Source organism: Peromyscus leucopus, chromosome 4, assembly GCF_004664715.2.
Source record: "Peromyscus leucopus breed LL Stock chromosome 4, UCI_PerLeu_2.1, whole genome shotgun sequence".
NCBI classification, from domain to species: domain Eukaryota; kingdom Metazoa; phylum Chordata; class Mammalia; order Rodentia; family Cricetidae; genus Peromyscus; species Peromyscus leucopus.
Genome location: NC_051066.1, coordinates 59,832,397 through 59,853,954, shown reverse-complemented (window position 1 = coordinate 59,853,954; position 21,558 = coordinate 59,832,397). Strand labels below are relative to the sequence as shown.

Genomic DNA, 21,558 nt, shown 5'->3' with positions numbered 1-21,558 from the left:
CTGTGGTGGTTCAGTGTGCCTGCCTGGCCTCAATGCCTGGAACTGCCATCACTTCCATGGCACTTGGGTTTCCCAATCCAGTGACTATAGTTTCCAGTGTAAGATCTGGGTAACAAGAGCTATCTCAGAGCTCTCCAAGGATGGTAGAACTTTCTTCAGAAATTAATTGGTAAAATGTGTGAGACGTTCAGTGCAAGTGAGCATGTCATAAGGAACAAATTCATTCTAATATTTCAACTTCCCAGAGTCTCTGAATCCAAAAGGAGTTCAGCCTGTCTGCCTTCCAGCCTCCCTCCCTCCCTTCCTCTCTCTCTCTTCTTTCCTTCCTTTCATCTTTCTTCATTCCTTTCTGTGTGTGCATATGTGTGTGGAGATATGTATACATCTGCCTGTCTATGTGTGAGAGCTAGAGGTTGACACTGGGTATGTTTGTCCATCTCTCTTCACCTTATTTATAGAGCCCTGATCTCACTGAACCTGAGACTTGCTGATTCAGCTAAACAGAGAGCTCCAGAGATTCTCCTGTCTCTGTTTCCTCAGTGATGGGATCATAGCTGGGCTTCCAAACACCAGAATATGTGTGTTGGTCACCCAAACTCAGGTCAGTATCTTACCGATAGCCATCTCTCTAGTCCCCAGCTTTGGTATGTCTACATTTTAGCCAACCAACTTGTGCTGGTTATGTTATTTATTATTATTATTTTTTCAACTTGACACAAGCTAGAGTCACCTGGGAAACTAATACTGAAGAATTACATCCTGTGGACATGTCTGTGGGACATTTTCTTGATTGATGGTTGATGTGGGAGGGCTCATTCCACTGTGGAAAGTTCTACCCCCTAGGCAGGTGGTCCTGGGTTGTGTAAAAAAAAAAACAAGCTGAGCTAGCCGTGGGAAGCAGCCAGTAAGCAGTGCTCCTCCATGGCCTCTGCTTCACTTCCAGCTTCAAGGTTCCTGCCTTGGCTTCCCTCAATAATGGATTTTAATATGTGAGCCAAAGTGAAACCTTTCCCACCAAGTTGGTTTTGGTCAGTGTTTTACCACAGCAATGTAGACCGAAACTAGAAGGTAACCAAACAAGGTCCCTCTTGGATCCCATGAGTGTCAACATTAAAGTCAAAACTGTAGCTGAAAGTTTTCTTGTGTCCCACCTGGTCTGCAGCTGCTCAGACCCAAGCAAACACACAGAGGCTTATATTAATTAAAACTGCTCAGCCATTAGCTCAGGCTAACTATTGACTAGCTCTTACACTTAAACTCAGCCCATTTCTATTAATCTATGTGTTGCCACGTGTTCCATGGCTTTACCTGTATGCCATTACATGCTGTTCCCTGGATGTTGGGCTGGTGTTTTCTGACTCAGCCTTCCTCTTCCCAGAATTCTCCTTGTCTCCTTGTCCTGCCTATACTTCCTGCCTGGCTACTGGACAATCAGCACTCTATTTATCAACCAATCAGAGCAACACATATTCACAGCATACAAAACATCTCACAGCACAAAACCTTTCTTATGGTCGTCTCACACCTTAGCATCCAGTCTTTCACATCTTTTAAATTTCTATTAGGAAATTGATGTGGGTCTTTTGGGGTATATTTTCTGTCTCACATCACTAGGGTGCATACTGGGACTTGAGTTTAGTCATAGACCTGTAGGGACAGACTCGGTGTGTGTGTGTGTGTGTGTGTGTGTGTGTGTGTGTGTGTGTGTGTGTGTGTGTCAGTCCTGAGGACGCTCAGCATTATCTCCCATAGCACTGCCTCAGAGATTTCACTAGACTTTATTCTTACAATTCAATGCTAATCCCTTCAGACTGGATTGGAAAGGCTGACTAGGTGTTCCAGCTCTCATGCCAACTGGCTTGAGGCCCAGGAAAAGGCCATGTTTCATTTTGAGTGTGAAGGCAGAAAAAAAAAAAAAAAAGAAAAAAAATGGATAGATAACACTAGACAAAGTTAAGAGCAGAATTTTAAGGGAGCCAAATTTCAGATTCCTATTTGGACAAAGTTGTGGAAAGTTACAGCAATTCAAACACAAACAGACATGAGGGTAAGTTCACTTAGGTAGAAAACACTGGGAGCAGGAAGTGGGTCTGAGGGTTGCAAGATGTAGGCCTAGGCCCGGCTACTGGTTGTTTCTTTTTACAAACATTTATCCAGGTGGGTGTGCAAGATATGTTCACACTCTTATTGCTCCTCATAGGTTTGTGAGTCACATCCTATAGTCATGTAAATCTTTAATGTGATAAATAAAAAACAAATATAGGAATCTAGATGAAACTAGAGAAAGCACTGCTCAGGGGATGGACTAGGAGCTGCCCTGGTCCTTCCATTGAACGAGAACACGGAACCTTCATTCTTTCTAATGCCATCGGTTCATTTCTTAATCATTTAAAATAAGTTGACAGGGTTAAGAAATATGCGCCTTTCTCGGTGGCCCCAGGGGCCAGGAACAACCAGCTTGGCTACCATCAGGGCCAAAGCTGGGCCTTTGGTTGACCCACCCTAGAATCTAACTCATCTAGGACCTGCTGGAGCCAGTGGAGAAATGGGTCCTGTGGAGTGATACCCACAAGATATCCAAGACTTGTGGCAACCACAGTATGTCCCAGAGGAGCTCTGGTGAGGATCCAGTGACGATGGCGAACCAGAAACCAGAGGCCTTGAAGCAGACCAAACATCTGCCAGTAAAACTGATGGGACAAAGAGGTATCCTATATGGCACACTGAAGCCTCCAGTGCCACCAGGACGAATGAAGAGGTGTTGGGGATGCAGGAAAGAAGGAGAAATAGATATTTTTCTGTTGTTGTGTTTTGTGTTTTGGTTTTGGTTTTGGTTTTGTTCACTTGCTTTCTTTCTCTCATTTGTTTGCTTATGTGGGGCGGGGGCATGGCAGGGATGAAGGGAGGATATGGGGGGGGGGGACTGGGAGGTGAACAGAATTGGGATGCATGATGTGAAACTCCCAGAGTCAACAAAGAAGTTTAAAAAAGGAATATTTGCCTTTCACCACAAATTATTCATTTACTTGTGAATGATGACAGAAAATGTGTCACATTTATAAATATAGCCAATTAATCATTTAAGCACAATTCTGTAAAATATTAAATGATCCATGTATTTTCTTTTCTAAACATGAAATATTCATGGGATTAAAAATTTTATTTGAAGCTTAGTAATTTTTTAAGAAGTAAACTAAAAAACTTAACCTGACAGATGACTGAGATTAAGAAACATTTTTACTCATTTATTTCTCTACATGCTTGGACTATTTGGTTGTGATCATATCACTTAGAAATGCTGGTGTAATATCCAAATGTTTTCTTATGTATTTTGGAATTGGAGATGGGAAAAACAATTGGAAATTGGATTCTATGGTTCTAATGATTGGTATATTGGTAATTGCCAGGTTAGAGATGTGGCATAAAAAGAACTAATTTTCTGTTTTCAGCTTGGACTGGGAAGCTAAGGCAGATACCGTGAAGTTGCCAGGTTCACAGGTGAGAGTGTGTTTGCTGCAGAAGAGAAAGAAAAAGCTGGTCTCCTGCCCTTCAAAACTGAGGAAGGCAGCTTGAGAAACATGATAAAAAGCTCTGTCCTCTGAACCACAACAGAAAGAGTTCAGAGTGGCTGAGAGGTTCCTGTGACCAAGTCCGTGGCTTTAGCTGAAGAATAAAGAATGACTTTAGGCATCAGGTGGAGGATCCAAGATAGAAGTCGAGAACTAGATGTTATGATATGAATGGAGTTGTGGTCAGTGGAGTCTTAGATGACGTGCTGTTGGGTAATTAAAAGTATAAGCCATAAATTATTATCAAAAAGAAGTAATAAAAACTTGCTGTGGATATCGCTCTGTATAAATAAAACACTGATTGGCCAGTAGCCAGAGAGGAAGTATAGGCGGGACTAATAGAGAGGAGAACTGAGGGAACAGGAAGGCAGAGAGGGAGAGACTGCCTACAGCCGCGGCCAGGACAAGGAAGATGTAAGGTACCAGTAAGCCATGAGCCATGTGGCAAAGTATAGATTAATAGAAATGGGCTGAATATAAGAATAAGTGCTAGACAATGATAGGCCTGAGCTAATGGCCAAGCAGTTTAAATAATATAAGCATCTGTATGTCTATTTTATAAGTGGGTTTTGGGACTGCCGGGGCTTGGCGGATCCAGGAGAGAAAACTCTCCAGCTGCAAAAACTGTATCTGCATTCTCTAATGAAGCTAGTAGGGGGAAAAACACAAACAGGGCTTATGTGATAAACACATAAAAAGACTTTGCCTTGTATCCTACATGGTGTACTGACATTATGTTGTGTTTTATGTATTTGGAAAACACAACTTGACTTACATTTATACCGTAAACCAAGAGTCAAGATTTTCCTCTTTCAGGAACTCTAGCCGACTGCTGTATGCCAAATTGTGGTGTTTTCAAACATTTGTTTTGTTGTACTTTTGTCTTGTGTACTTTTCCGTTTTTCTTACAGCAGCCATTTTCCCTTTATAAAACTTTTTATTCAGTACTGGTTACTTAAAAGTACACTTACAAGCATAGATACTTAAGCAGCTTGCCATCGTATATCTTTTACTCTGCTGTAGCTGTATTTCCCACAGTTGTCAAGGAGGTTTGTAGTAAGGGTATCACAGTGTAGGAGGAAAATTAAATTTCTGTACTAGATGTGACCAATCCACAAGAAAGCACACAGAAAATAAAACTGTTAGGGAGTGCACAGTGGAATGCCCCTGCTCCATACATTCCTCTCCTTGCTCGGATCCAGGCTTCACCATAAGACAAAAATCCGAGTTGCAAAAATAGTTATGAGTGCAATCTGAAAATAAAATAATTATCGACACTGTCTCAGAATGGCATTCTTGGCCATCATGTAAACTGATTCCTTTTAGTTTTCTTGGCATTAGATTATTTAAAACTTGCCATAGTTAATAGAATTGTTTAGAAAGATTATGGTATTGAATGCATGCTGTAGCTTTCATTGATCCATCCCAACTCTTATAAATTATATAAAGGATAGATCAATATTAGCATTTCATTTACTAATTTTAAAAACAAAATTCCTAATAAACCATGTACATTGTACCTGAAGGTGTTTGTTTGACAGCTTTGTATTTCTTATATGGAACATAATGAGATTTTATTGTTAACTAAGAAAATAATTCATGCTCTTATAATTTGCTTATTTTATTATTATATACCTAAAGGACATTAAATTTTTTCTTTTTGAAACATGCCTTGCTATTGATACACTTATTTTATGAAGCTTGTCTACAAAAGAGTGTATTAAAATGAAATAAAGATCTGCTATTCACATAATGTTTTTTAAAGTATTAGAATAATCTAATTAAGAAAGCAAAAATAATACCAGATGTATGACTGGTGCAGCTTTTATAGATTTGATAAGGAAATCAGTGAACAACTTATCTGTATCACATTTCAAAGTGTTATTCTCATGAATTAAGAAATATATTCATATGCAATTCTGATTTTAGCAGAAATTCTTATTAATAATTTACCATATATTTTAAAAAGAATAATCATTGGTTTGGGAAGATGACTCAGCAGGAAATGGTGCTTGAACCCCGGGGACCCACATAGTGGAAGGAGAAAACACATGCATATACATGCAAATAAATAGAATTTTAAAAGATAATCATTTATAATTCATAGTTCTTTGGCCCATTCTCATTTGCGATTTCTGAAACATAAATGCTTTAATTTATAAATACAAAGACTGCAGCATATGCAATTTCTGGTATTAAAAATGTTCACTACACACTTCCATTCAGACTTATGACAAGAAGGCTGTGAGGAGCTGGCTTTGCCAAGGGTGGTGCTAGCTGGTACAGATGATGTAAGTATAATTAGTATAACCCTAACAATAAGCTTATGTGGGTTATTGTTATTAGCACCACTTCAAATCATCATGAGCTTCTTTTTTTTTTCTTCATAAGACTGATTCTCTCTGTGGTGTATGATCAGAGCTTATACTGTTCATTGTTTCATTGCCTACATGACTGATGAGACGATTATTCCGATTCTTCCCTCCCCTATTGCTACAAGCTATTGCTGATATGAAATGATCTATGAGTCAGCTTTGATTAGAATTTTGGTATTGATTAAAGTTAACTGATAATGAGTGTATGTGAAATATATTATCTTTTCTAGTGAAAGAAATATAAGCAATGTATCTTGGAATCACTGATGTGACCCCATGCACAAACATTTTATATTTAGCTGCTGAAATGCCTAGCTCAGTCTTCTTAGAAAAGATTGAAATTCTCCTTCTCTGAGGTTCCAACCACTAGAAGCACTCACTCCCTGCCTTGTGCTCCTAAGGATTGCCTTCAGGTATAGGAGAAGGATGCAGAGGTGAAACATGAACTTAGTATCTAGGATTAACCTATAGGGCATCCTCAGGGTGCTATGGCAACCTACATGGGAGAGATGGACCCAATACAGAAAGTTAGAGGGGGCTGTTGTTAGGCCCTTCCCTCACTCAGACTCTACAGGTCTCTCTCACCTCCTATTTGACATAACCCCAAAGTGTCTTCCTGTTGGATTTCTATTTTATTATGATCTTCCATAGTCACTAAACTTTTTAGAAAGTGGTATTCATGGCAGGTAGTTAAAAACAGACTTGCTGAGGGGGGTCAAGTTTAAAGTCAGCTAACTTTTTCTGTTTTGAAAAGTCTACTTTTCTATTGTGTTTCATACTAAAAGGTTTTCAATGAGGGACCCTCATATCCTATATTCAAATATGATATATCATGAATTCAGGACTATTTCTTGGAGCATCTCTGGGTAAACAGGAAGAGCCGTTTGGAGTGTCAGGGCCAAAGTTCAATATTCCATGCCACCAGAAGATGGCACTGTCGTGTACAGAATGTACCAAGACAGGTGGCCAGTAACTCCTTAGTGCTCCTTTGTGTCTCTCCTAATCTTGCTAAATTTCCTCTGGAGTTTAGTGAAAGAAAACACAGGGGTGAGGCCTTGTCTCCAAGTTGACAGGCTCTGAGAAATTACTACATTCATGTGACGGACATGCCAGTCACACACCCACAGTTTTTGTTCAAAAAATAAAAAAATCCCACATTAGTAGAAAAATTCCGCTAAGATTAGTAATTATGTATGGCTTCAATCGGAAACTAATAATCACACAATGTATCTGTTTTGCTTCTATAAAAGAGTATGTCTATCATATGTAACTTTACTAGCTATCAATTAAGAAAACCCAGACTGTTTTGCCAATGCCTATGATTTAAGTAACAGCTCATTTAAAACATAGGGAATAGGCTGCCAACATACACATTTTAATTTAAGATGAATGAATGTCACAAATAGTATATATATCTCATTTGATTGTGAAGATGCTGCTGTTTGTGTTCTGAGAGATGTTGTCATTGAAGTTTGTTTCAGTCTTGCAAAGCCTCTCTCTCTCTCTGTGTGTGTGTGTGTGTGTGTGTGTGTGTGTGTGTCTGTCTGTCTGTCTGTCTGTCTATGTGCAGGCAAGCAACCAAGATCAGTATCAAAACTTGTTTATGGCTGAAGAATTTTTCTTGGCATGTTTATTTGAGGAACAAACACTGAGGGCAGGAAGTAGATACAGATTTAGATCCCAGGCGACAGAGAAAGTGGAATAGGAGGTACTTGTGGTTTGAACAGCTGGACTTGACTCAGGTCACTGGCTGGTTTGACAGGCTGGTTATCAAAGGCAAGATCAGAAATATTTTCAACTGGGTAACTTATTTTTAATATAAAATTTTTCTATTTTTGGCTTCCTGCTCATATAGCCCTACATTGAAGTCTACTTTAGTAAATGTATCTATATGTTGAAAAAGAGCAACTTGTATTGGTCTAGCATGTCTTACAGATAATCCTAACTTAAAAAAAATGCATTCCTTTTTCTGACTCAGTGAATCAATCACTAGTTCTTGTTGAAAATAAAAACAGAATTATATAGGCAATTTTTATTTAGCTCAAGTTTACTATGTGCCAAGTCTCTTTTAGAGTTTTTATTTTTTTTAACATGGATTATTCCCTTCTAGCAAATCCGTGAAATGGCTTTTATTATTATTCCTATTTTCATGTGCAAATATTGGAACACAAGGTTGGTGAGTTACTATGCTAAAGAGAGGCCAGTTTGGTATTTATTAAGTCAGGTATTACAGATCTGCTTTAAATTTTTTTTTAAATAGCCAGGTGGTGGTGGCTTATGCCTTTAATCCCAGCACTTGGGAGGCAGAGGCAGACGGATCTCTGTGAGTTTGAGGCTATTACACAGAGAAACCCTGTCTTGAAAACCAGCTCCCCTCAAATAAAAACAGTTTGTTTTTTATGCATATGGATGTTTGACTGCATGAATATTTGTGCTCCACATGGATCCTTGTGCCTGAGGAGGCCAGATGATGGCATCAGATTCTCTGGAACTGGAGTTAACAGACAGTAGTGAGCATCCATATAGTTCCTTTTAGTTGAGAAAGGATGACAATTAGTAGTTAAGGGGTCACCAGATTCTAAATGCCTTCAAATTGTGATCCTACTTTTAAAAACTACGTATGCATGTTAACGTATATTAATTGTACAAAAGTGGTGTATTTCACGTGATGGTTTCACTATGGATTTTTCTACATGTACGTAATGCACTTTGGTTATCAGCCCCACCCCCCATGACCCACACTTGCCTCACTTTCACTGCTGCTTTCTTTATTCCCTACAAGTTCTCCTTTGATTTTCATGCCTTTCTAAAAAAATCCACATATGAGGGAAACATGCAATGCCTGTTTGAGTCTGGCTTATTTCCCTTAAAATGATCTTGGTTTTGAGACAGAAAAGGATTTGTCTCATTTTCTGTTCTAGTTTTGTGACTGATAGAGTCCGTTTGACAGGCTGGGATTATGGTGGGTATTTGGCCATGGAAAATTACAAACTTTATTGCCCTGTGTGTGAATGCAGTGTCTAACTTGGGACCTAACACAACAGTAGATGTCGTAACAGTTTAAAGCAGACTTCAAAACAATGAACTCTCACATACGTTTCTAGACAGGATTTTTCAGTGTGGAAGAGATGAGAAACATGCTAAGGTAAATATCTATGCCATTTTTTATGGGTTATTGATTCCAACACAACTTCAGAATCTTTTGAGATTTCTAGAGATTAGAGGCGATGAATTATTTATTTACTCAAGGTCAAAAGGACACAGAAGATTTTGTTCTGGCAAATAAAATAGAGATTTCCAGATGACAGGACCACTAGATATAGTTAGGCCAGTGTTTTGTTAATATCACAGTTTTTTTTTAGTGTGTATGCCAGGGAAATACCCAATCAGGATATCTTAGTTCTTATAAAATTTATATGTTGGTGAACTAATACATTTGAATAAATATATCAATGAATAAGTATTTACTGGTCACCTTACTATGAGGTTAAAATAACTTAAAGGGGGATGTAGAACCAGAAAAATCATGGTCTAATGTGTTGAGTTTTAGTTTTTCCTTAAATGTTTATAGAGTATATAATTGTGCTTTTTTCTTCTTCTGCTCTTACAATGAGTAATCTTGGCTAAAATGAAGTCTAGCTCCCTAGAGAGATTTTGGTCTAGTTGGGGATGCAAGCCATATCCTATGATCCATTTCTCCTTGGATCTATGAGAATATAACTAATGAACCAAAGAAAAGCAGATAAAGCTATATAATGATACAATCAAATCTATATTCATTCTGGGAGAAGAAAGCTTAGAATAAATAACCTGAGGTACAGCTCATGTGTTATGTGGGCTTTGGCTGGGCTGTGAAAGTTTGTTGTGTTTTGAACAGGGGAAAAATAGTACACATGTGCCTTCTAGAGAGAGGAAAATGGTTAAGAAGAGTGGAGCAGAGAGAACAGTGATAGCTAAATCTTGTTAATGGAAGAGTCCTGGCAGGTAGCTGTGGTAGACCCAAACACAAGCCAGCTTCCCTTAATGGATTTCTTAGACTATGAAGAATATTTACGATTAAGAGCTTTTGCTTGATGAATTTCATATTTATTCCAATTTGATATTACTGGAGAAAACCAATTCCCTTTTAATTTCATTCTCCCATAGGAGAATAATGTGTATTTCCTATCAATTAAATTAAGTTAGTAATTTAATTATGTGTGTCCAAAAGCGCATGGCTCTGATATTTCTGAGATCAAGATTGATAGAAAAGTTGCTCTGGAATGAATCTTATGTGCATTATCATAGTTTAGAAATTGATAATGCTAGTGCATATTCCACTGTATCAAGAATGCAGTTTGAATAGTGTCTTTTGGAATGAAGGGAGAGATGAATAGAAATAGGAATACATTTATGGATTATTCCTGAAGATAAGAGTCCATTAATTTGATGTGTGTGTGTGTGTGTGTGTGTGTGTGTGTGTGTGTGTGTGTGTGTGAGAGAGAGAGAGAGAGAGAGAGAGAGAGAGAGAGAGAGAGAGAGAGAGAGAGAGAGAGAGGCCTTCCTCTCTTTTTCACTACCTTATTCACTTTAAAAATGAGCGAACCTTTCACGGAGCTGGAACCTTAATGTTTGAGCTAGAGTGCCAGCTCGATGAGGCCCTGGCATCCACCTCCATCTGGGTTCCAAAGCTGGAAAGCCATGCCTGGCTTTTCATTGAGGTGCTGGGCATTCAAAAGCAGCTCCTCATGCTCAGAGTGCAAATTCTCCTGTCCATCCAGTCATCTTCCAGCTCCTACAAAAACACTGTAGCTCTGTAAGAATATTGTTCTTGGAATGAAAGAGAAGTTTTTATATGTAAGCAGAATAAATATAAGAAATGGAAAGCTAATAAAATTTAAGATCTAATCTTACTTTTTGTCATACAAATCAGTTCTGTTATTATTTCACAGTTGCATAATTAAAAATATATATGGTGGGACTAATTTTTATAACTGACAACTCAGTATTTGCCACAATTCACCTGTACATTCTAAATAATTAAATTGTGTGGTTGCCCTGATACATGTTGGGATGCTTTAAAAGTGTGAGAGACTAACACCACAAAACATTTTCAAAGTGTGATAATATTATGGATTTAGAACTCAAATCTAGATCTCAAAAACAAACTATGACAAAATGGTTCTTTTTTTTTTTCCAGTACTTGGATCCAGAAGCTGCCAGACAGGTAGGAAAAAGGTTATAAAAAAGATTTTTTTGGGAGAAATTTGGATAATCTGTTTCAATTTAAATATGATAGCAAGCATGGGTGGTTTCAAGTATACTTTACTTTAGAGTGAGACAAATCTGAATCTCAGCATTTTTATCAGTGTTCAAGGAGGAACCCTATTTCACATCAAGGTAGTTTCTGTGGTCAGCTCTGGAAGCGTTTGCTTTCCTCGGGACCTAATGCTGACTGTTAAACATAAGGAGCTTTGGCACCTAAAGGTGGTACCCTTCAGTAATCCAGAGAAACAGAAACTCAATGTCACCAGAAATGGCAATTAGTGGTAGCAGCAGTAGACAATCTAAGTGGATGAGGCAAAGCCTAAGAAGTTTCAACCCTGCACAAAGAACTACAGGTAGCTAAGGAATGCAGAGGGGGAGGAGTCGTCTTCCCGAGGAAGAGCACACCAACTGGTCATCACTATCCAATGGTCAGCCCTGAAAACACACATGCATGTAACATTATCCAGACTGAGTGGGTCATATTTATGTATTTAGCAATATACATACACACATATATAGGTAATAATAATAAATGAAAAGAGAGACCATGACTTTGAAAAAGAGAAGCAAGGAGGAGCATGTGGGAAAGTTTGGAGGGAGGAAAAGGTGTTATTATATTATGATCTCAAAAAATAAAAAAAATAATTTTACGAAGAACAAAACCATATGATGTGCTGGCATAACAGGGTTTTAGCATGCCATCAACACAAACATCTGCATAGCCTAATCATCATTCAAGCCTCGGTCATTCAAACATATGGCCAAGCATTCTGTGTTTTCTGGAATTCTCACTTGATTCTGTTGATGGTTTTCTCCTTCACATTCAGGTGGTTTGGGCTGTGCAGTGTAGAGATTGAATCTGTTCTCACAGTTGATTATTTCCCTTAATCACATGATTGTTTTTATGTTCACAGGACATAACAGTGTAATGAAACTTTAAATTTATACTCTGTCAGCAGTTCCTGAGAAGAGCAAATACATACAGACAGGCACACACACACACACACACACACACACACACACACACACACACACACCTCATATCAGAAGATGATAGGGAAATGCCCGTGAGCCTCAGTCCTACATCAAGAACCTCAGGCAACTAAGGGATACTGAGACTGGGAGGAACAGTGTTCTCCAGGAAGGAGCATACCAACTTCTATCCAATACCAAATGGTCATCCCTGAAAACATACACACAAGTAACATTATATGGACTGAACAGTCTGACTTAGGAATATATATGTATACACATATATACATGCAGTAACAATTAGTGATAAAAAGGCCATGAATTTAAAGAGTGAGAAAAGGTTCATCAGAGGAGAGGGAGCAAAGGGAAGGGGCAATGTTGTACTTACATTATAATCTCAAAACTGAAAAAGAATATTCACCATACCCTTTAACCTGTTTTAAATTTGTCTTCCTGAATTTTTGTCTTACGGTTAGAGATTTGGGGATCCATTTTCTCTGAGCTTGAAAATCTGACACAAAGCGATAAACACTATGAACTTCAGTTTATTAGCTTTAATCCTAGCCTGTGCTGTGTCTCAATATGAGTATTACTAAAAAAAGAAAAAGAAAAACTCAGCTTAGATGATAAATTCCTCATGTTTGCTCATCAGATCCTTTTTAGTGGCTTCACTGTCCCATTTAGCCAAGAGAAAGTAGAATCACTTAACAGCCCAATATTATTGATGATTGTCTTATTCTGCATTTTATTATGTGTGGCTTCTTTTTTAGCTCAGTTTCCTATAGAATGATATACAAAGTGTCCATAAATATCTTCAGGAAAAAAAAACTTGTTGATAGTTTTTTGTAATTTCTGCAGCATAGGATAGCTGTCTATGGCAGGATCTTCTGACCTGATAGAAAAAGGCGGCGGGAGCAGGGGGTGGGTGTGGTGAGTAGGAGGCGAGCTTTCAGAACTTTAGGGCTAATCATGCCTGATGTTAAGGTGAGGTTTTGGCAAGTAGAGAGCTGGGTAGAACAAGGTAGTTTATAACCTGCCAATCCATTGCTCAGTTACTTGGTGAGAGGGACCAGAAGCAGATGTGAATCAGCAGGATGCTCACCAGAATAGTCTTCATGGACTAACTCAGCCTTGGTAAGTGAACTGCTTTAGATTAGAATTGCATCTTACTGAAGGTTATTTTTGGAGTTGGTTACTAAGCTATTTTTACTCCTTTGTTCAGATCAGGAAATTACTTTCATCCATGGTAACTCAGCTTTAGAATACCTTTTGTCTGTTAAATTGAAATAGAATTTGTTGTTTTCAGTTCAGTAATTTTTTGTGTGTGTGTGTGTGTGTGTGTGTGTGTGTGTGTGTGTGTGTGTGATGAGTTTATCCTTTGGTCTACTAGCATGTACTGAAAGTGGAGAGAGTCCTTGTTACCTATGAGTACTATGAGGCCTTTGCCCAGTGACTGTGCATCTCTTATCAGTTTTAAATCATTTATGATAATGAGAGTTTTCGATAGGTCTGGATTCTGTATTAGCTGGATCACACCCATGCATTCCACTATGCATTTTACTGCCTAGCTTTTATTTGTATCTCAAATTTCTTGTACCAAGTGGTGTATAAAATCATTTGACTTTTAGAATGATGCCAAAGAAAATCTGCCTCTTCTGAATCTGGGATGACTTAGTACCAAAGTATCCAACACTATCTGTACTTGTATTTAGATTGAATTCTTAGAGTAATTATTAAGAAAAACATTACATTTTTACAGCAACAAATCAAGTCAAATAACATTTTGATATAAGAAAACTTTAGCTTAATTGTAAACTGTGGCTTTGGGTTTACGATGACTCAGAAATGACATGGTGTAGGAGGGAAATGTGTTACCCTGATTATTGTGAAGTCTTGAGAAAGAATGATGGCAGGAATTAATGTATAGATGATGTGTTAAAAAAGAAAAGTCCATCCTAGCACTCAGGAGGCAGAGGCAAGTGGATCTCTGTGAGTTCAAGACCAGATAGGTCTAGAGTGAGTTCCAGGACATTCAGAACTGTTATACAGAGAAATTCTGTCATAAAAAAAAAACAAAAATAAAAACAACAAAAGAAAAAGGCATATGTTATCTCAATATTAGTAAATATTTGAATAAATTTATAAGAAGTTATTATTATTGTTGTTGTTAATTTGTTTTTTTTTTTGAGATAAGTTTCTTCTGTGTGTAGTCCTGACTGTCCTGGAACTCACTTTGTAGGCTAGGCTGGCCTTAAACTCAGAGATCTGTTCTCCTTCTCTGTCTACTGAGTGCTGTGCCACCATGCCCAACTATAGAAATTATTTTTAACAATGATTTTCATTGTTAAAGATTTTGGTATTCCAAGTAGTTCAAGTTCATTGTTTCAAAAATGCCATGGTAATGTCAAATGCAGTTTCCATCAAAATCAGAGAAGCTATTTATTAAAGTATTTTAATAACTAATTCACCAATGATAGTTTATCATTATAACAATAATAATTAATCAATTGATATATATTATATTAAAATAAAATTTAAAAATCATTTGTGATTATGAGTTTGTATTTTAATGTCTAGGTCACACGGTGATAAATTACTTGTCCAACAGCAGGATTAAAGAAATGCCATTTTTGGCTACGTAGGCATGGGCTGGGGCAGAAAGCAGGCAGAGGCCGCTGAGGCCAGGCCCATCTCCCTGGGTGGGTACCACTATGATAAACAAGTATGTGGAGAAGAGATGGGAGAGAAAGAGAAGTAGAGTGGTTTGTGCACTATGAAGAGAGGCGGAACCGCAAACACGAGGACAGGAACAGCCTGATATGAGAAGCCTGCACTGACACTGCCACCTGAGGCTATTGTGATTTCTGGACCTGTGCTGCCACGGAGGGCCATGTCTGGGGTCTGTGTCAATGTCCGTGTCTGTGGCTCATGTTACCAACAAAGACCTTGTGGACCTTCTTGGTCTGGGCTGCCCTCTGAGGCCATGTTGATGTCGGAGTACTGCGCTGGCCCAGCTGCTCTCCGGCCACCACGTGGTGGTGCCAAGGGTGAGATGGCCCAGCCCTTCCATGGATGCAGCACTCGCCCCTTTCCTAGCCGGGGTGGAGTGGGGGAGGGGGTTGGGGAGGGGAAAGCTGGCCCCTGTGGTGTGGGCGTGGGAGAGCTGGAGGACTGACTAACACAACGACTACTCAGGCCCAGATCCAGTGCCTTGAGTTGGCCCACGCCATCTATGAGCTGCTGGAGAATGTGAAGGGGCCAATCCTGTGGAACCATAGCTACAGGATCTCCGTGACTCCCGCAGGATATCCGGTAACAGCAGAATATCCAAGGGGAGTCTTGGTAAGGGCCCGGTATCGATGGTGTAGCAGAAGCCAGAGGCCTCGAACCAGACCAATGACTGATTACAATGAACGTTTGCGAATAAAGCTGGTTCGAAAAAAGGGTATACTGTGTGACACAACACGAAACACTAGAGCTTCCACAGGGAGACTTTAAAAAAATGCATTTTCTATTTTCGAGACAGGGTTTCTCGTCTGTGTAGCTTTGGTGCCTGTCCTGGAACTTGCTCTGTAGACCAGGTTGGCCTCGAACTCAGAGATCTGCCTGTCTCTGCCTCCTGAGTGCTGGGATTAAAGGAGTGTGCCACCACCCTGCCCTATTTTCTTTTGGAGGGAGGTTACAAGGCTGGGGGGTGGCTATGGAAGGACTGGAAAATTCGTGGGATTGGGGTGCATGATGTGAAATTCACAAAGAATAAAAAAAAATTATGGCAAAAAAGAAATGCCATTTTTGTTTTTAAAAGTTAATTACATTATAGATATTTGATAATCTTTGCCCTGAGGGAGAAGGTGGTATCGTGATGGGATTGCTATGTGTTTATTAGAGTGATGTGACTTAGACTCTTACGGTAAAGATATCAGTATATATACATAAATTTGATGATTAGTTAATTACCTAACCGGTTGCAGAGTCGAACTTGAGTACTAATTCAGTCTCTATTTCTTAACTTATAAAAAGTACTTATCTCATACAGGTATTTAAAGAATTGAATGAAACATATGTATGGAACACTTATGTTTCCATAGCACCCGACAAGTGTTTTTTTAAAAAGCGGCATTAGTAATGATTCTCACCATTTTGTTAATAATAATAGCTTTAATTTTTTAAACACTTATTTATTTATTTTACATCCTGACCGCAGTTTCCCCTCTCTCCTCTCACCTCAGTCTGTCCTCCCCTCCCCAACCCTGCACCCACCCTCTGCCCACACCATCCACTCTTCCTCTGTTTCTATTCAGAAGAGGGCAGCCTCCCATGGATATCGACAAAACATGGCACATCAAGTTTCAGTGAGACTAAGCACCTCTCCTTGTATTAAGTCTAGGCAAGGCGACCCAGTATGAGGAATAGGTTCCCAAAAGCCAGCAAAAACATCAGAAATAGGCCCTGTTCCCTCTTTTAGGAGTTCCACAATAGGACCAAGCTACACAATTGTAACATACATGCAGAGTGCCTAGGTCAGTCCCATGTAAGCTCCCTGGTTATCAGTTTAGTCTCTATGAACTCCTATGAACCCAGGTAGGTTGATTCTATGGGTTTTCATGTGATGTCATTGACCCATCTGCCTCCTACAATCCTTCCTCTCTCTCTTCACCAGGATTCCCCAAGCTCAGCCTAATGTTTGACTGTGGATCTCTGTATTGATTCCTTCAATTGCTGAATAAAGTCTCTCAGATGACTATTGGGGTAGTCACCGATCTAGAAGTATAGCAGAATATTGTTAGGCATCATTACACTGGCATTTTTTTCTCTAGTAGTATTTGGCTCTATCCTAGGTTCTATCTTATCTTTGGGTTCTCTCCTATCTCTGAGCCATGCAGCCTCTGGGTCTGGCCCTCCACGCAGTGTCGGGGTGGGCTCCCTCTCATAGCATGGGTCTCAGGCCAGACCAGTTATTGATTGGCCACTCCCACAATCTCTTTACCACCCTCATCCAGCATGTCACACAGGCAGGATGGACTGTTGAAGGCTGTGTGGCTGGGTTGGTGTCCCAATTTCTCCACTGATAGTCTTTCCTGGTCACAGGAGACAGCCAATTCAGGCTATTGCTAGGAGTCTTAGCTGAGGTCATCCTTGTACATTCCTGGTAGTTTCCCTTGCACCAGGTTTCTACCTGACCTCTAATGACCACTTTTCTGGTCATCTCTTTCAGTATTCTCTCCCTACCTCATTTATACCTGATCCCTCATGTTCCCTTCCCACCCATCCCTAGTCTATTCATGAGATCTCTTCTGTCTCCCTTCCCAGGGAGATTCATGCATCCCTCTTGAGCCCTCCTTGTTACCTAGCCTCTCTAGGTCTGTGGATTGTAGCATGGTTATACTTTACTTAAGAGCTAATATCCACTTATAAGTGAGTACACACCATGTTTGTCTTTCTGGGTCTGGGTTAGCTCACTCAGGATGATTTTTTTTTTATAGTTCCATCTATTTGCCTTTGAATTTCATGATGTCATTTTTAAAAAACAGTTGAGTAATAAATACTCCCTTGTGCAAATGTACCACATTTTATTTATCCATTCTTCAGTTGAGGGACATCTATGTTATTTGTTATTTCCAGGTTCTGGCTATTATGAATAAAGCTGCTATAAACATAATTGAGCCAGTCCTTGTAGTATGATTGAATATCCTTTGGGTATATGCCTAAGAGTGGTATAGCTGGGTCTTGAAGTAGTTCTATTCCTTGTTTTCTGAGAAACTACCCTATTGATTTCCAAAGTGGCTGTAAAAATTTGCAATCCCACCAGTAATAGAGGAGTGTTCCCCTCGCACCATATCATCTCCAGCATAAGCTGTTATTTGTGTTTTTGATCTTAGCCATTCTGACAGGTGTAAGGTTGTATCTCAGAGTTGTTTTGATTTTCATTTCCCTGATGGCTAAGGATATTGAATATTTCTTTGTTTCTCTGCCATTTGGGATTCTCCTGTTGAGAATTCTCTGTTTAGATCTGTACCCTGTTTTTAATTTGATTTTTTTTTTTTGATGTCTAGTTTCTTGAATTCTTTGTATATTTTGGAGATCAGACCTCTGTCAGATGTGGGGTTGGTAAAGATGTTTTCCCATTCTGCAGGCTACTGTTTTGCCCTATTGATGGTGTCTTTTGCCTTACAGAAGCTTTTCAGTTTCATGAGGTCTCTCTTGTTATTTGTTGACTTTAGCATCTGCACCATTGGTGTTCCATTCAAGAAGTTGTCTCCTGTGCCAATGCATTATTCCACAGGTTCACTTCTTTCAGGTTCAGTATAAGTGGATTTATGTTGAGGTCTTTGATCCATTTGAACTTGAGTTTTGTACAGGGTGATAGATATGGATCTATTTGCATTCTTGTACATGCTGATATCCAGTTAGACCTGCTCCATTTGCTGAAGATGCCTTCCTTTTTCCCATTGTATAATTTTGGTTTCTTTGTTGAAAATCAGGTGTCCATAGGTGTGTGGATTTACATATGAGTCTTTGATTAGATTCCATTGACTCATCTGTCTGTTTTTAATCCAATTCCATGAGGTTTTTATTACTACAAATAGCTCTAATTTTTAATCTCAGAGTTATGATATATTTTGAGCTCTGTGTCCTTGGAAAGGAGAGTGTTGAGGCAGGCTCTCATTTAGCTTAAGATGGCTTTAATTCCTGATATAGCTGAGGATGACCTTGAACTTCTGATGGTCTTTCTTTCTCCTTACAAGTGCTGATTACAGGTGTATATCACAACACTCATGCTTGGTTTATAAAATACTGGGGACTCCTGGGTGATGGTGGTGCACACCTTTAATCCCAGCACTTGGGAGGCAGAAGCAGGTGGATCTTTGTGAGTTTGAGACCAACCTTGTCTACAAAGAGAGTTCCAGGTTATACAGAGAAACCCTGTCTTGAAAAAAACAAACAAAAAACCAGTACTGAGGACTGAATATAGCCTTGTACTAGTAAGTGCTCTGCCAACTGAGCTGTATCTCTAGATCATCAATTGCTGAATCTTAATGTTCATCTTGAGTATCATGTCTTCACTCTTTTGCTGAAGGGAGACTTTCCATTCTGTGACTATGGAGATGCCACATACATGCCTTGACACTGGAAAGCTGAGATCTAGAGGTTTATTTGTTGTATCTCTCCAGACTTGTGGAGAGAACAACCTGACCGTATAGGGTCGGACAAAAGTTTTTAGGAAAGACTGAACAAACAGGTTTACAAGACACAGCCTTCCTAGCAAGAACAATATGAGCATGTTCTGTTTGATTTGCCTAGATATCTCTGCTGGCTGGCAGGTAATTAAATACTGTTCAAGGATGATGGCTCCACTCATCAGGGTTTTGGATAGAAGACTCTATCTATGATAGGATAATATAGAAGCCACTTAAGGCTGGTTCAGGCTTAGATGTAAAGAAGAGGTGGAATGTATTTTTCAGGTTGTATATTGCAGTAGCATTGGTTGAATGCCACAGGTGCATATTTAAAGGATGTAGGTTACCAAGAAATCCACAGTATAGTGAACATTAAATGATATGAATTATGAGACATTTCTGGATGTACTGTGTCTCCTACTTTGAGTTTATATCTTTTAATGTTTTCTTTTAGAGGGGCAAGCCTTCAATATTTATCATTACATGTATTATAATTTAATCAGTTTCTAAGTGACAACTTTGGCTTTGGATAACATTTTTGTTACATTTACCAAGGGTGCTGTGTCTTTTTAAACACATGCCAATGACTCTATATTTACTACTTGAAAATTTCAGGCTGATGTAGTCTCTGTGTATTTTTCGGTTTAGATGATTCTGGGTGTGATCGCAAGGAAAGACATTATAACCATGTCCTATAACCTAGATGGTTGTCAATGCATCCAAGTTAAATTTAGGATAGGCATTTCAATTTCTTAAGTACTACTTCTTTCTCTTTATGTGCTTGAATTACAATTGTCATACAATATATGTGGCAGTAAAATAGAGTATTAAAGAACTCTATTCTTAGATAATTATTGCCTCTCTTAATTCAATAGCCCCAGGGTATTGACTAAGACTGAGTTTAGCACATATGAATGCCAATTTTAAGTTCTTTCCAAAAATGCTTAAAAGTTTTTTCATTATTACACATTGAATCTTGAATTTCTAATTCTGACTCTACTTCCTTTGAGGGATTCAGAAAACTCAATGGATTCTCTTATCATACTGATGTAGGAGCAACATGAAGCAGAAAAATAAAGGCTATAAAGGACTTACTAATACACATATGTCAGAAATATTAAGTTATGCAAAGTGGAATTTAGCAAAGGAGTGCTGCTTCCAATGCTACTGGAAGACAAGCAGTGCACTAACCAGACTGGTTAGAAACTATAGGGATGAAAATTCTGTACTATAATGGAAGTTTATGACTGAGAATGTTTTTGCTAATGTTTGTATGCAAAGATTGATCTCCAATTAGGCTCCATTCCCACAACAAAAGGAGATAAGCCTGACCTACAACTGACTATTAGGCCAACTCCCTTATCAAAGAACATGTCTCTAAGGGGGCAGCACAGGGTCATAATTATCAATAAGTCCTGATCTGCCATTAAGTCCTCTGTACTCTCATCAGAAAAAAATTTAATTCTGGTAGGAGGTCAAGATGAAGCTGGTGCCAGTTATTAAAAAAGAACAGGACTGGTGTACTTAACAGTTCTGGCAATATCTTTGCTGTATAAATATTCCATCTGCTCAAGTTCCCAGACTTGTAACCTCCTATATCTGTTTCAGTTGTTCTAAGTGTAACCTGGGGCTGAGACCTAAAAGAGATTTAAGGATGACAGTATATACAGAATGCATAAGCCTAAGGTGTATCTAAATTAGTACAATCTTCTGTTTGTGGCCAGCTCTTCTTTGAGCATTAGCCAGAGCTGGACAAGTGCTACTATTATTAAGGAGATTTTCCTTTATTGATTTCTAAGTTTGAGGAGTGGTTTCTCACTGGGAAGGCATATTATTCATATAACACTACAATTTTGCCAAATGTTAGCAAAACTTCATGTTTTGCTTAACTCCTATTTATTAAATTCCTTTTTAAAAATGACAACAACTTTAACAAAATTTAAATTTTGTAGTATGTTATCTAATCCATAAAATAATGAATAAATTCAGCTGTGCAAGTTCTACAAAATCCATGGTAATGTTAGCCCATGTGTGACCAGTAAGCAGAGCAGTGGCTGAGTATTCCAGATTCTGTAGTTATGAACTGTTTTTTTTATTTTTATTTTTATTTTTTTATTTGACAGCACCAAGGATCAAGCCTGGGGCCTTGGGCAAGCTAGGCAAACACTCTACCACTGAGCTTCTACTCAGTTCAAATTCTTCCTTTCTGAGAGATGG

General features: G+C 38.8%; 1 pseudogene; it reads right to left on the bottom strand.

Annotated features, from left to right (window-relative positions):
• Positions 1 to 17,415, bottom strand: part of LOC114703593 — a 55,997-nt pseudogene extending 38,582 nt beyond the window's left edge.
• Positions 17,416 to 21,558: the final 4,143 nt, after the last annotated feature.